The following is a 15,799-nucleotide window of genomic DNA, read 5'->3' as shown; positions in this document are numbered from 1 at the left end:
TACATGTAATTACTACAGTGACCCCAGCCATCGTTATAAAGAATAAAAGTTCTCAAATTACATAGATTCAGCTTCTGCAGATACGCGATATCTGTATATGATATACGTGTTACTAACTCGTAAGAACGTCTTTACTGAGCACACATGGCATGCAAATGTCCTTTCACTGAAATCGTATGTATCAATGTGGCGAACCGCACTTATTCTTGCATGTTATGTTGGATTGGTGTATCACATGTTTCTATTCTCACACGTCACCGTGAAGACATCCTTGCACTGAGATTCACTGTAAGTAGCACCCGTTAATACGTTTTTGAAGGGTGGTAATTAATCTTGTTAATATTCCGGAAGAACTCTATTTCTAAAGGACAAAATTACGTTGACACTGAACGACCGAAATCAAATAATTCCAACCGTAGTTTAATGGCGACTCTTCAATCGGGACCAGCCGACTGTTCCAATACAGAATCAGTAGTGACTGACTTCTGATAGGTCCTCGATGCCATTCGAAAGTATTGATTTCCTTCCATTGAGGTCATCACAGATGGCACGTCTTATCTTTGGTTCCGTAATTTTCCGATAGACTGCGTCTTTGTGTTTGTACGTCGTGTCCTCGAGTAAATGTGAGGCAATACTTTTGATATATTTTGTTGACATTGGACATAGGACACCAATATGTCACCACAAGTTTGACGTGCGCCACAAATTCTGCGCCCACCAAGCATTGCAATTAATGTACCAGAGATTTATATTCAGTTTTTTTTGAGGCGATTTATATTAATAAATGACGTACTATCATTCACGTATGTTTATTCCGATTCTTTTGTTACATGATACTTATTTATAGTGAGTTAGATTGGACAACGTTACGCATGAATCTGCTACGTATTTGCGTTAACATCTACACTGCATCAGTTTTGCAAGAAATAATTCTCGTGAAAATATTATGTACTTTGACGTGTTATGATGTATTACATGCATATAAGCACTATTTGCATCATATGGGGATTGTGTGAGCGCGTAATATCGTTATTGATAAGTGGTCGTGGCCGACTTTGCGCAACCTCCACCTCACGACTTTGATGCTTTCTTGCGAATTTCTAAAGAGCGATTAGACATAATAGAGTATGAATATCATTAACTTACCTGTGGCATGACGTCCATACAAAATTTCAATAATATCTGAGCATCCATTCGCTTTTTCCAAAATTCGTGCGCAGGAAACCATTTTGCACTGATCGAGATTACCCTGTTTTGGTTGGTTTGGGTTAGGTTAGGTTAGGTTAGGTTAGGTTAGGTTAGGTTAGTGGGGCACCTGCGCAGAAGTTGTTGCGCAGTGCAGTGGTATGATGTGCGCATATATGAGCACCTTGAGCTCGTTATGTTTAATTGTAAATTATTAAACTCTCAAGAATTCGATTCCGTCGCTTTAAAAAGTATATTATATTTTGGGCTTCACTTTACATACCTAATTTAATTTTTTCACAAGGATATTTTTTTTTGGATACATACTTTCAGTTATTGCAAGTACACAAATCACTTATCACTTAAATATGATGTTGTTGAATATTTCATTGTGGAAGTATAAATGTTGCCACACGTAGAATTTATTAAAATATTTATTTAATTTTATATTACACTACATGTAATTACTACAGTGACCCCAGCCATCGTTATAAAGAATAAATGTTCTCAAATTACATAGGTCCAGCTTCTGCAGATACGCGATATCTGTATATGATATACGTGTTACTAACTCGTAAGAACGTCTTTACTGAGCACACATGGCATGCAAATGTCCTTTCGCTGAAGTCGTATGTCTCAATGTGGCGAACCGCACTTATTCTTGCATGTTATGTTGGTTTGGTGTATCACATGTTTCTATTCTCACACGTCACCGTGAAGACATCCTTGCACTGAGATTCACTGTAAGTAGCACCCGTTAATACGTTTTTGAAGGGTGGTAATTAATCTTGTTAATGCTCCCGAAGAACTCTATTTCTAAAGCAAAAAATTACGTTGACACTGAACGACCGAAATCAAATAATTCCAACCGTAGTTTAATGGCGACTCTTCAATCGGGACCAGCCGACTGTTCCAATACAGAATCAGTAGTGACTGACTTCTGATTGGTCCTCGATGCCATTCGAAAATATTGATTTCCTTCCATTGAGGTCATCACAGATGGCACGTCTTATCTTTGGTTCCGTAATTTTCCGATAGACTGCGTCTTTGTGTTTGTACGTCGTGTCCTCGAGTAAATGTGAGGCAATACTCTCGATATATTTTGTTGAGATTGGACATAGGACACCAATATATCACCACAAGTTTGACGTGCGCCACAATTTCTGCGCCCACCAAGCATTGCAATTAATGTACCAGAGATTTATATTCAGTTTTTTTGTGAGGCGATTTTTATTAATAAATGACGTACTATCATTCACGTATGTTTATTCCAATTTTTCGTTACATGATGCTTATTTATAGTGAGTTAGATTGGGTCATCGTTACGCATGAATCTGCTACGTATTTGCGTCAACATCTACACTGCATCAGTTTTGCAAGAAATAATTCTCGTGGAAACATTATGTAATTTTTGACGTGTTGTGATGTATTACATGCATATAAGCACTATTTGCATCATATGGGGATTGTGTGAGCGCGTAATATCGTTATTGATAAGTGGTCGTGGCCGACTTTGCGCATCCTCCACCTCACGACTTTGATGCTTTCTTGCGAATTTCTAAAGAGCGATAAGACATAATAGAGTATGAATATCATTAACTTACCTGTGGCATGACGTCCACACAAAATTTCAATAATATCTGAGCATCCACTCGCTTTTTCCAAAATTCGTGCGCAGGAAACGATTTTGCACTGATCGAGATTACCCTGTTTTGGTTGGTTTGGGTTAGGTTAGGTTAGGTTAGGTTAGGTTAGTGGGGCACCTGCGCAGAAGTTGTTGCGCAGTGCAGTCGTATGACGTGCGCATGTATGGGCACCTTGAGCTCGTTATGTTTAATTGTAAATTATTAAACACTCAAGAATTCGATTCCGTCGCTTTAAAAAGTATATTATATTCTGGGCTTCACTTTCGTACCTAATTTAATTTTTCACAAAGATATTTTTTTTGGACACATACTTTCAGTAATTGCAAGTACACAAATCACTTATCACTTAAATATGATGTTGTTGAATATTTCATTGTGGAAGTATATATGTTGTCACGCGTAGAATTTATTAAAATATTTATTAATTTTATATTACACTACATGTAATTACTACAGTGACCCCAGTCATCCTTATAAAGAATAAAAGTTCTCTAATTACATAGGTCCAGCTTCTGCAGATACGCGATATCTGTATATGATATACGTGTCACTAACTCGTAAGAACGTCTTTACCGAGCACACATGGCATGCAAATGTCCTTTCACTGAAGTCGTATGTCTCAATGTGGAGAACCGCACTTATTCTTGCATGTTATGTTAGATTGATGTATCACTTGTTTCTATTCTCACACGTCACCGTGAAGACATTCTTACACTGAGATTCACTGTAGGTAGCACCCGTTAATACGTCATTGAAGGGTGGTAATTAATCTTGTTAATTTTCCGGAAGAACTCTATTTCTAAAGCACAAAATTACGTTGACACTGAACGACCGAAATCAAATAATTCCAACCGTAGTTTAATGGCGACTCTCCAATCGGGACCAGCCGACTGTTCTAATACAGAATCAGTAGTGACTGACTTCTGATTGGTCCTCGATGCCATTCGAAAGTATTGATTTCCTTCCATTGAGGTCATCACAGATGGCACGTCTTATCTTTGGTTCCGTAATTTTCCGATAGACTGCGTCTTTGTGTTTGTACGTCGTGTCCTCGAGTAAATGTGAGGCAATACTTTCGATATATTTTGTTGACATTGGACATAGGACACCAATATGTTACCACAAATTTGACGTGCGCCACGAATTCTGCGCCCACCAAGCATTGCAATTACTGTACCAGAGATTTATATTCATTTTTTTGTGAGGCGATTTATATTAATGAATGACGTACTATCTTTCACGTATGTTTATTCCGATTTTTCGTTAGATGATACTTATTTATAGTGAGTTAGATTGGATCATCGTTACGCATGAATCTGCTACGTATTTGCGTCTACATCTACACTGCATCAGTTTTGCAAAAAATAATTCTCGTGGAAATATTATCTAATTTTAGACGTGTTATGATGAATTATACGCATATAAGCACTATTTGTATCATATGGGGATTGTGTGAGCGCGTAATATCGTTATTGATAAGTGGTCGTGGCCGACTTTGCGCAACCTTCACCTCACGACTTTGATGCTTTCTTGCGAATTTCTAAAGAGCGATAAGTCATAATAGAGTATGAATATCATTAACTTACCTGTGGCATGACGTCCATACAAAATTTCAATAATATCTGAGCATCCATTCGCTTTTTCCAAAATTCGTGCGCAGTAAACCATTTTGCACTGATCGAGATTACCCTGTTTTGGTTGGTTTGGTTTAGGTTAGGTTAGGTTAGGTTAGTGGGGCACCTGCGCAGAAGTTGTTGCGCAGTGAAGTCGTATGACGTGCGCATGTATGGGCACCTTGAGCTCGTTATGGTTAATTGTAAATTATTAAACTCTCAAGAATTCGATTCCGTCGCTTTAAAAAGTATATTATATTCTGGGCTTCACTTTCATACCTAATTTAATTATTTTACAAGGATATTTTATTGGACACATACTTTCATTAATTGCATGTACACAAATCACTTATCACTTAAATATGATGTTGAATATTTCATTGTGGAAGTATATATGTTGTCACACGTAGAATTTATTAAAATATTTATTTAATGTTATATTACACTACATGTAATTACTACAGTGACCCCAGCCATCGTTATAAAGAATAAATGTTCTCAAATTACATAGGTCCAGCTTCTGCAGATACGCGATATCTGTATATGATATACGTGTCACTAACTCGTAAAAACGTCTTTACTGAGCACACATTTCATGCAAATGTCCTTTCACTGGTGTCGTATGTCTCAATGTTGCGAACCGCACTTATTCTTGCATGTTATGTTAGATTGGTGTATCACTTGTTTCTATTCTCACACGTCACCGTGAAGACATCCTTACACTGAGATTCACTGTAGGTAGCACCCGTTAATACGTGATTGAAGGGTGGTAATTAATCTTGTTAATGCCCCCGAAGAACTCTATTTCTAAAGCACAAAATTACGTTGACACTGAACGACCGAAATCAAATAATTCCAACCGTAGTTTAATGGCGACTCTTCAATCGGGACCAGCCGACTGTTCCAATACAGAATCAGTAGTGACTGACTTCTTATTGGTCCTCGATGCCATTCGAAAGTATTGATTTCCCTCCATTGAGGTCATCACAGATGGCACGTCTTATCTTTGGTTCCGTAATTTAACGATAGACTGCGTCTTTGTGTTTGTACGTCGTGTCCTCGAGTAAATGTGAGGCAATACTTTCGATATATTTTGTTGACATTGGACATAGGACACCAATATGTCACCACAAGTTTGACGTGCGCCACAAATTCTGCGCCCACTAAGCATTGCAATTAATGTACCAGAGATTTATATTCAGTTTTTTTGTGAGGCGATTTTTATTAATAAATGACGTACTATCATTCACGTATGTTTATTCCGATTTTTCGTTACGTGATACTTATTTATAATGAGTTAGATTGGGTCATCGTTACGCATGAATCTGCTACGTATTTGCGTCAACATCTACACTGCATCAGTTTTGCAAGAAATAATTCTCGTGGAAATATCATGTAATTTTAGACGTGTTATGATATATTACACGCATATAAGCACTATTTGTATCATATGGGGATTGTGTGAGCGCGTAATATCGTTATTGATAAGTGGTCGTGGCCGACTTTGCGCATCCTCCACCTCACGACTTTCATGCTTTCTTGCGAATTTCTAAAGAGCGATAAGACATAATAGAGTATGAATATCATTAACTTACCTGTGGCATGACGTCCATACAAAATTTCAATAATATCTGAGCATCCATTCGCTATTTCCAAAATTCGTGCGCAGGAAACAATTTTGCACTGATCGAGATTACCCTGTTTTGGTTGGTTTGGGTTAGGTTAGGTTAGGTTAGGTTAGGTTAGTGGGCACCTGCGCAGAAGTTGTTGCGCAGAGCAGTCGTATGACGTGCGCATGTATGGGCACCTTGAGCTCGTTATGGTTAATGGTAAATTATTAAAGTCTCAAGAATTCGATTCCGTGACTTTAAAAAGTATATTATATTCTGGGCTTCACTTTCATACCTAATTTAATTCTTTTACACAGATATTTTATTGGACACATACTTTCATTAATTGCAAGTACACAAATCACTTATCACTGAAATATGATGTTGAATATTTCATTGTGGAAGTATATATGTTGTCACACGTAGAATTTATTAAAATATTTATTTAATTTTATTTTACACTACATGTAATTACGACAGTGACCCCAGCCATCGTTATAAAGAATAAATGTTCTCAAATTACATAGGTCCATCTTCTGCAGATACGCGATATCTATATATGGTATACGTGTAACTAACTCGTAAAAACGTCTTTACTGAGCACACATTTCATGCAAATGTCCTTTCACTGGTGTCGTATGTCTCAATGTTGGGAACCGCACTTATTCTTGCATGTTATGTTAGATTGGTGTATTACTTGTTTCTATTCTCACACGTCACCGTGAAGACATCCTTACTCTGAGATTCACTGTAGGTACCATCCGTTAATACGTGATTGAGGGGTGGTAATTAACCTTGTTAATGGTCCCGAAGAACTCTATTTCTAAAGCACAAAATTACGTTGAAGCTGAACGACCGAAATCAAATAATTCCAACCGTAGTTTAATGGCGACTCTTCAATCGGGACCAGGCGACTGTTCCAATACAGAATCAGTAGTGACTGACTTCTGATTGGTCCTCGATGCCATTCGAAAGTATTGATTTCCTTCCATTGAGGTCATCACAGATGGCACGTCTTATCTTTGGTTCCGTAATTTTCCGATATACTGCGTCTTTGTGTTTGTACGTCGTGTCCTCGAGTAAATGTGAGGCAATACTTTTGATATATTTTGTTGACATTGGACATAGGACACCAATATGTTACCACAAGTTTGACGTGCGCCACGAATTCTGCGCCCACCAAGCATTGCAATTAATGTACCACAGATTTATATTCTGTTTTTTTTGAGGCGATTTATATTAATAAATGACGTACTATCATTAACGTATGTTTATTCCGATTCTTTCGTTACATGATACTTATTTATAGTGAGTTAGATTGGATCATCGTTACGCATGAATCTGCTACGTATTTGCGTCAACATCTACACTGCATCAGTTTTGCAAGAAATAATTCTCGTGGAAATGTTATGTAATTTTAGACGTGTTATGATGTATTACACGCACATAAGCACTATTTGTATCATATGGGGATTGTGTGAGCGCGTAATATCATTATTGGTAAGTGGTCGTGGCCGACTTTGCGCATCCTCCACCTTATGACTTTGATGCTTTCTTGCTAATTTCTAAAGAGCGATAAGACATAATAAGGTATGAATATCATTAACTTACCTGTGGCATGACGTGCATACAAAATTTCAATAATATCTGAGCATCCATTCGCTTTTTCCAAAATTCGTGCGCAGGAAACCATTTTGCACTGATCGAGATTACCCTGTTTTGGTTGGTTTGTGTTAAGTTAGGTTAGGTTAGGCTAGGTTAGTGGGGCACCTGCGCAGACGTTGTTGCGCAGTGCAGTCGTATGACGTGCGCATGTGAGGGTACGTTGAGCACGTTATGGTTAATTGTAAATTATTAAACACTCAAGAATTCGACTCCGTCGCTTTAAAAAGTATATTATATTCTGGGCTTCACTTTCATACCTAATTTAATTTTTTCACAAGGATATTTTTTTTTGTACACATACTTTCAGTAATTGCAAGTACACCAATCACTTATCACTTAAATATGATGTTATTGAATATTTAATTGTGGAAGTACATATGTTGTCACACGTATAATTTATTAAAATATTTATTTAATTTTATATTACACTACATGTAATTACTACAGTGACCCCACCCATCGTTATAAAGAATAAATGTTCTCAAATTACATAGGTCCAGCTTCTGCAGATACGCGATATCTGTATATGATATACGTGTTACTAACTCGTAAGAACGTCTTTACTGAGCACACATGGCATGCAAATGTCCTTTCACTGAAGTCATATGTCTCAATGTGGCGAACCGCACATATTCTTGCATGTTATGTTAGATTGGTCTTTCACTTGTTTCTATTCTCACACGTCACCGAGAAGACATCCTTACACTGAGATTCACTGTAGGTAGCATCCGTTAATACGTGATTGACGGTGGTAATTAATCTTGTTAATGGTCCCGAAGAACTCTATTTCTAGAGCACAAAATTACGTTGATACTGACCGACCGAAATCTAGTAATTCTAAACCGTAGTTCAATGGGGACTATTCAATCGGGACCATCCGACTCTTCGAAGACAGAAAGAGTACTGACTGACTTCTGATTGGTCCTCGATGCCATTCGAAAGTATTGATTTCTTTCCGTTGAGGTCATCACAGATGGCAAAGATAGTTATTAATGAAATCCTTATCCAAGGTCATCAGTAAGTAATTCATCATTTCATCACCATCTTCCTACAATCTAACATCTAACATCAAGAAACTACGCATGCCCTCAGTAAATCACAGAAAGCTTAATCACAAAGATGACCAAGGTATCACCAACACCAATACAAGTATTGGTTTTCCTACGTTAGTGCACAGCGAAGAAATTTTGGTTCTTACGTGACGATCTATTGAAGGACTACGCTATCTTGCCATGTGATTTATAGTCACATTCTTTGTACATGCTGCAGACGCGACAGTCTACCCTAAACCCAAGGTTAAAATCCCGAGAAATGAGGCGTAGTAGTAGTAGTAGTAATTCTTATTATCGACTGAGCAGAGCTACCGAAGCTGAAATAGTTCCGCTCAACCAGAAGATGGTAGCACAGTCAAGAAAGGTTTCCTTTTGCAGAACTTCTGTGGATCAGGTTTGTCATAGAGGTTATCAGTTACAGGTGATTTATGGTCTGTGATTTGTCGTGTGTAGCCCATCTTCTGTCTTGCTGTGGTAGGCGGTTGCATTTAATACATTAAAATAGTACGAATACTGAATAGGACTGTTGTTTCGTTTTGTTTGTTTTATACAATGGACTGAGAATTTAATAACGATTCAGAAAATATAATTCCTTCACCTGATTTGCTCTTTGTAGCAGAATTTATTTCCTACTCAGCTTGTTTTGATTGTTCTTTGCCCTCTGAATTGATAGCAGCTATGAACTGTTAGTAATCAAGAGGTGGAAATATTAGTCTGTAGCCAAACACTACTTGACAGAAGATATTGTAAGTGCGTCATATTGTGATTTATTTAAATAGTATTAAAAATTAAAAGTTTATAACATAACACCTGATGACGGCTCTATGATAGCCGAAACATGTCGTAAATGTTCCATATGTAAATCGAGTACTCGATACGGAACGAAAAAATGATATTTTAATCTTTTAATTATCTTATATTGTGATTGACGGCCAATTTTAATATAATTTTTAATACTACTTGACATGCTGATGTGTACAGGATATGAACACCTACTTGTGTAGTGGGTTATTCATAAACATATAAAATATAAAAAGTAAGCTATTTTAGTACTAAACACTATACTATGAATGTATGTAAAGGACTTAAAAATAAAGCTCCACTCATCCTTAGTCTCAGCATTAGCCGCTTTCACTGTCTTTGTGAAAAACTTGATGTCAGGGCATGAATCCACAAAGAACAGTGATTGAAGTACACATTGGTCTGAATGATATATTCTGCTAGACCATATTTTTCCATTGATTAACCTTTGTTGACTGTGTGTCACAATTTATGTGAAGTCCAGCTGATTGTGCACTTCAGTGCAGTAGCGTACTACTAAACTATTGACGCTAGAGTCCAGCTGGCAGCCTTGTACTGTGGACATTTAAATCCCCTATTCCCGGTTGATAAAGGTTAATATTTCATTTGAACATAATAAATTTGTCATGTAGTCTTCCTGTAAATATAAGTTTCCTGTTCCTTATTTGGTTGGCATCTTTCAGCATTTGAAAGAATGTAGTAGCATTGATATGTGTAGAGGTGTGAGGATATTTTACCCACGGTTGTGCATTCATTAAATTTCTTATCCAAGGGCATTCCACAGACTTTTGTCCACAAGTCATTTAAAAGGAAGGTGGTAGAGGAGCTCATTTCACTAAACATATTTTTGCATGTATGTTGTTGGACATACCCTGTCTATTTCTATGTTATTCTTTGCATTCCTGATGTTGCAAATGTTGTCTAAATACATACTGATGATTTTTTATTTCTGTTGTTGAGATTTCATGGTAGCAAGTATAAGAAATTGACTGGTATTTCAGAGGTGGTTGATGCCTCTATGAGATTGTTCCATAAAACAGCAATTTTTTCCTATTTTTTGAACAGTCACCATAGATTCTTCTGAGTAGTTAGTATGTTAGTATATTATAGGTATTTGAATCTTATTTTGTTTGAATTTATAGCAATAAACATAAAACTGTGGAGCCATATTCATAAATAATAACATTTTGAATCTTTTTATGACTTTGTAAGGGGCCTATTAAAGACTTAGAGGTAATGGATGAATTTCTGGTAGTTAAATTTGAAGTAGTAAGAATGGAAAAGACTCGCTTGGAATGAAACTAGGAGTTAATAAGAAAATGTAGGTGTAATACCACACCATGAATAATATATACTCAGACCCATATTTCTTCTTCATTGGTGTAAGGTATTCCATCATTTAAGATTGTATTTCATATGTCCCAGCTAAATAATTTCATTAATAAATTTACTCTTATGGGTGTTCAAAACTACAATTGCCCTGATGGCCTTGGATAAGGATTTCATTAATAACTATCTTTGTAACTGGACATTGCCCTCGAAAATAAATTAATAACTTTGTTACTAACTTCATGCTATGGGGTCTTATGAGCATTGTCTGTTACTTCTCTTTTTTTTATGAACTGTGTGTTCATAAACATACTCGTAGCATGTGACATTTATAACAAGGAAGTAGTATGTATTTGTGAAAATGTTTCCTGTGATGGAAAAGACAAAAAGTTCTAACTCAGTGTGTCAATTTCTCTTAAAATGTTTTAGTCTGTATGACGAGACTAGCAACAATTGTGAATTAATAATTATATAGTTTACTGATCCATTTCTGTTCATCTTTTTGATTAGTACATGTTCTAACCACAGGTATTGTCAGATAAAGCCTCTAAGTTTCACATGTGTGCAGTGTTTGTAATTATGTGCATACAAAAATATTTTCATAGAGAATTTGTAGGTTAGTTTTTTAATTTTGTACTAACTGGGTATCTAGGGTTTGAATTACATTTGGGACTTAGCTTTCTATCCTCACATTTACTTCCATAATGCCTCTGAGGGCCATCTAGACTTCTAACCAATGAATTATGATGCTTTTTCTATATGGCAATATGACCAGTGCATGAAGTCGATCACTCGTCTCTTTTAAGTTATATGATTAAGATTGCATGAAGCTTTGTACTCCCATATGCTTTGTGTTATGATATTTAGGCATAGGAATAAGTTCACCTGTACTTTGCCATGAATCAGATGCTTCTGCATTTCATCCAGGAGGTCCCAGTTTTAAATCTTGGCCCAGAGGTCTGACTGAATAGGTTATGGTTTTCCTCAGTCTTGCTGATCAAGTAGTGCCTTAAATTCGTCTCCCACATCCTCTTCATCTCTTTATTCTTAATCATCCTCTCACTGTTTGCTATGTAATTTGAGCTGTTCACAGCATCGTTAAATAAACTACAAATTTAATGATGCTGAGACTGTAAAGATTGCAGTTTTTAAAGTAGTCTAAATACAAATAACTTATACTTTATTGTATGTTATTTGCAGGGTATTTTTTGAGCGCAAGTTAGAATTCACACCTGACAATGCAAACACAGTGAACAGTATTGTATATATACGTAATATCAGCTGTGGCATCACCTCTCCTTGGTCTTCTGGTGGATAAAGTTGGCAAGAATATACTCTTGAGTATGATTTTCAGTTCTGGTGTCCATTGGCTGCCATGCACTTCTTGCCTTCACTTTCATCAATCCATATATTGCAATGGTAAGAATAATATCTTTATTATTGTTATTGACTTAGCAATAAAACTGGAATTTTGCAGTATTTTTAAATCTAGGAGTAGAGTTCATTACAGAGATTTCAATTCAGAAATTTCATATTGACATGGTTTATATTTATTTCACATTAAGGATTATTTGAACATGATAGGTACAATATCCATGTAGATGGAACATTTACTTCTACGTTCCAGTGGATAGGAAAACTTTATATGTTCCGATTGATGTATACGTGGGTATCCTCATATGCGACCCAATGTTCATGTGTTGCCACAAGTCGTAGCTCAAAGGCCATTGATCCCAGGTCAAAGGTTGGCTGCTTTTTCAATGTCCCTTCAGGGTTAGTTGTGCAGGAGGGATTATTGATTTGGAATAATCAAATTTAGACTGTTGTGTTATCTAGTGTACCTATTGCAACAAAGTAACGATTAACAAATAAGTGGCATTTTCATCATCTGGAATCCAGATGAATATATAGTCTTCTTAAAGCGTGCTAAGTATAAGTAAAGCTGTCCCACCATACGCCATGTAGGCGCTTGGGGGAAGCGGAGGTATAGCTCCTCCCTTTCTTGACCTCAGCACTAGATGGGGGTGAGTGGTCAGCATCACGCCCTGGCCATGCTTTACCTACAGGAAAGGACCCTGGTACCCATTGGATAGGAGGCTAGGTGGGCCCCAGAACTGGACTGGGCATGCTAGAGGAAAAATCATCTGTCCCAGTCGGCGATTGACCCCTCGTCGATGCTATACAATTTATTACCATACGTTTTGTTTTGTTTGTAGTGTATCTTGGGTGTGGCATATTCAATGCTTGCTAGAGCTCCGTGGCCAATGGTTGCTCTCGTAATTCCTGAATATCAACTGGGGACAGCATATGGCACGTAAATAGTATGCAGAAGTTGTGGTTTATAGATAATTTCTGGTACTAAAAGACATCTAATTCATTTAATAATTCCAACTTCAGTTTTAATGTCCCCCCCCCCTTCACCCCCTCCTTCATAGAATGAAACTTTATTCATTATGTTTCCTTCCCTGTCACTCTGTACTCTTCTACGTGCCTGTGTGTCACCCTGTTTTTAACCTTATTTTCCCGCCAGAGTGCACCCTGGTCCTCTCCAGTTTTCCTCTGTTGTCGGGGGGCTCGTGAGGGGATTCTCTGCTCGGTGATCAGACATGCAGTGTCTGCTCCATTTTCGGACCAAAATTGCTTTGGGGGGGGGGGGGGCGGTTTTTAAAACAGCAGAGAACCGACATGGGTTCCTGGGATGCTTTGTGATTTAGAGGTTTATTGGTGTGCTGTTTGTGTGTGCATGTGTGTGTTAATAATTAATAATAAAAAAAGGTTGTGGGCCAGTGTGTTTCAGGATAAAGTGTGTTTGAATTAATTGGCTTCAAGATGCAGAAATTCAAATGGTGTGTGAAGGGTTAATATCTTAACACTTTTTGGAACTGAAATTAAAACTAAAGGCTTCATGTATATTAATGTTTTCTGGCATATGATAGACTCTAATTATAGTTTATCCGCACAAAATGAATTTAATTTGTTCATGAAAGCCTTCATTATGTGAAATTGGGGAAATACTGGACGAAGGCCTAATTTGTTCTAAGACTACATAGTAAGTTAACCTTAAAAAATGTGGTAATTTTTGACAATTAAACATTATAAGAACATGGTAAATTGTTACAATTAACAAACATAGTAAAGAATCGGTAAGTAAAGCAGACAAATATTACAGTAGAACAATGCTTACCTTAGCTTAACACAGTAAGTAATGGAAATTGAGCACGAAACAATCATAAATGGATGTTTTTGATTGGCTGAATCTTGCTGAGTTCACTTAGAAGTGTTTTGTTTGGCTGATATTGACAACCACTTGACTTTGTAAGCAGTATCAATTTTAGACGCTTGTTATAATAAATGTCGGTAAGCATGTTTAGGCAATAACACTTGCTGTCTGTGAACACCACTTCAATAAGAAAATGTCTTAAGCGAGTGTGACTATAATTGATTCCACACATTTATTATATATTAATAAAGCAGTTTAATCCCCTTTTCATAGTTCCATTTTAACTCATCTTCCAGGTGAAGCCTTATGATACTGAACTAGCAGTGCAAGATTTGTTTTGGTGCCACTTACAATTTCTTATTCATGTGTGAAAATGTTTATCAGAATGATGTTAGTATTGTTTGCATCATTTAACTTGGCATCTGGCTGAAGGGTGGGAAGGAGGCTAGCATGACATGCTATGTGCTTGCTGTGCTTTGTGCGGGCATCAGAGTGACACTTATGTGTCGTACGCGTAGTGTTTGAGGTTTGCACATGCAACATTTGAGGAAACATCACCATGTAGAATGTTGACTGGCTAATACCTGCATTAGTCCTGCGCCGTAGCCGCGCAGTCTGAGGCATCATGCTTCGGACCGGCGATATGGAATGCGCGCTGGTTCGAGTCTCAGGGGAGAAGAAATTTTCTCATGAGCTTTCGACTAGTGTATGGGACCGGTGCCAACCCAGCATCGTGAGGAAATTGGGGAGCTACAATGAGTAGCGTAATCCGATCAGGAAATCTAGCAATGGCTGGGGGATCGTCGTGCTGACCACACATCATCCTATATCTGGTTGGATGATCGTTCACCTCTGCTTAAGCATGTGAACTAATAATAAACAAGCAAATTGAGTGGTTGGCATTTGAAAACACAACTTTCCATAGTCATCTCGTAATTATATTGGTACGCCCCAAATATAGTCGATTTGTTCATAATCTGTTGTCATATCATGTTTTATTTCCCAATCTGTGCTGAGTAACCTCAAGCCATTATATGTAATATTTTCATTTGAAATGTTGACACTCTAAGTGCTACGCTACAAAACAGCTCATTAGACCATCAAGTGTATGTAGTAATGTTATAATTATCACATCATATTGCCAATTTTTAGTGGGAAAATGATTTGCCTCTTGGAAAGTAACAGCAGCAGAGATATGAGGATATATTAAAATGGAGCTTTAGGAAGTAGATTTTGGAATGTGTACAGATGTAACTGTATGAATCACATTCAGTGGTGATATTTTATGTTAGCGGTATTGGGTTTTAACAGGACAGAGGGAGAAAGGATTGAATGAGTTGGTTTTTGGGATATAATACCATATCTTCTGTATATAAGAGTAAAAAAGTTGTAATAGGACCTTGAAATTGTGTATTTAGATTTTATGGTGTAATTTTCTAGGTGTGTCTCAAATTTTCATTAATATTCATTATAGCAGTTTCATATAAGTATTTGAACTTCTTAGGAATTTGTTGTGGGATGCCACTGCCTGTGTTTGTAAGTATGAATGCTTTGCTGATTACCTTTAATATTTAAATATTTTATTCAAGGAAGTAAAACCACCCATCATTCTTAGTTGAGAGTCACAGTAATCAGATACCTGTGATTGCTAGCATTTCCTCATTCAGAAAGTTTACAA

The 15,799-nt window shown here is 37.0% G+C and overlaps 1 long non-coding RNA gene across 6 annotated transcripts in view; it reads left to right on the top strand.

The window, feature by feature from the left end:
- The window catches only part of LOC110832119 (uncharacterized), a 626,650-nt gene that overhangs the window by 311,042 nt on the left and 299,809 nt on the right, over positions 1-15,799 (top strand). For 5 of the 6 annotated variants that reach the window (XR_015536085.1, XR_015536086.1, XR_015536087.1 and 2 more), the window contains exon 5: positions 12,102-12,320. The exons of the other annotated variant lie outside the window; for it this stretch is intronic. This is a non-coding gene — a long non-coding RNA (uncharacterized LOC110832119). The remainder of the gene's footprint in view (positions 1-12,101; positions 12,321-15,799) is intronic. 6 annotated transcript variants of the gene reach the window in all.

This window comes from Zootermopsis nevadensis, unplaced genomic scaffold, assembly GCF_977971745.1.
Source record: "Zootermopsis nevadensis isolate Lab colony 2312 unplaced genomic scaffold, Znev_1.0 Znev_ptg000021l, whole genome shotgun sequence".
Lineage (NCBI taxonomy): Eukaryota > Metazoa > Arthropoda > Insecta > Blattodea > Termopsidae > Zootermopsis > Zootermopsis nevadensis.
Note: the sequence above shows the minus strand (reverse complement) of the source record. Positions and strands in the feature narration are given on the sequence as shown.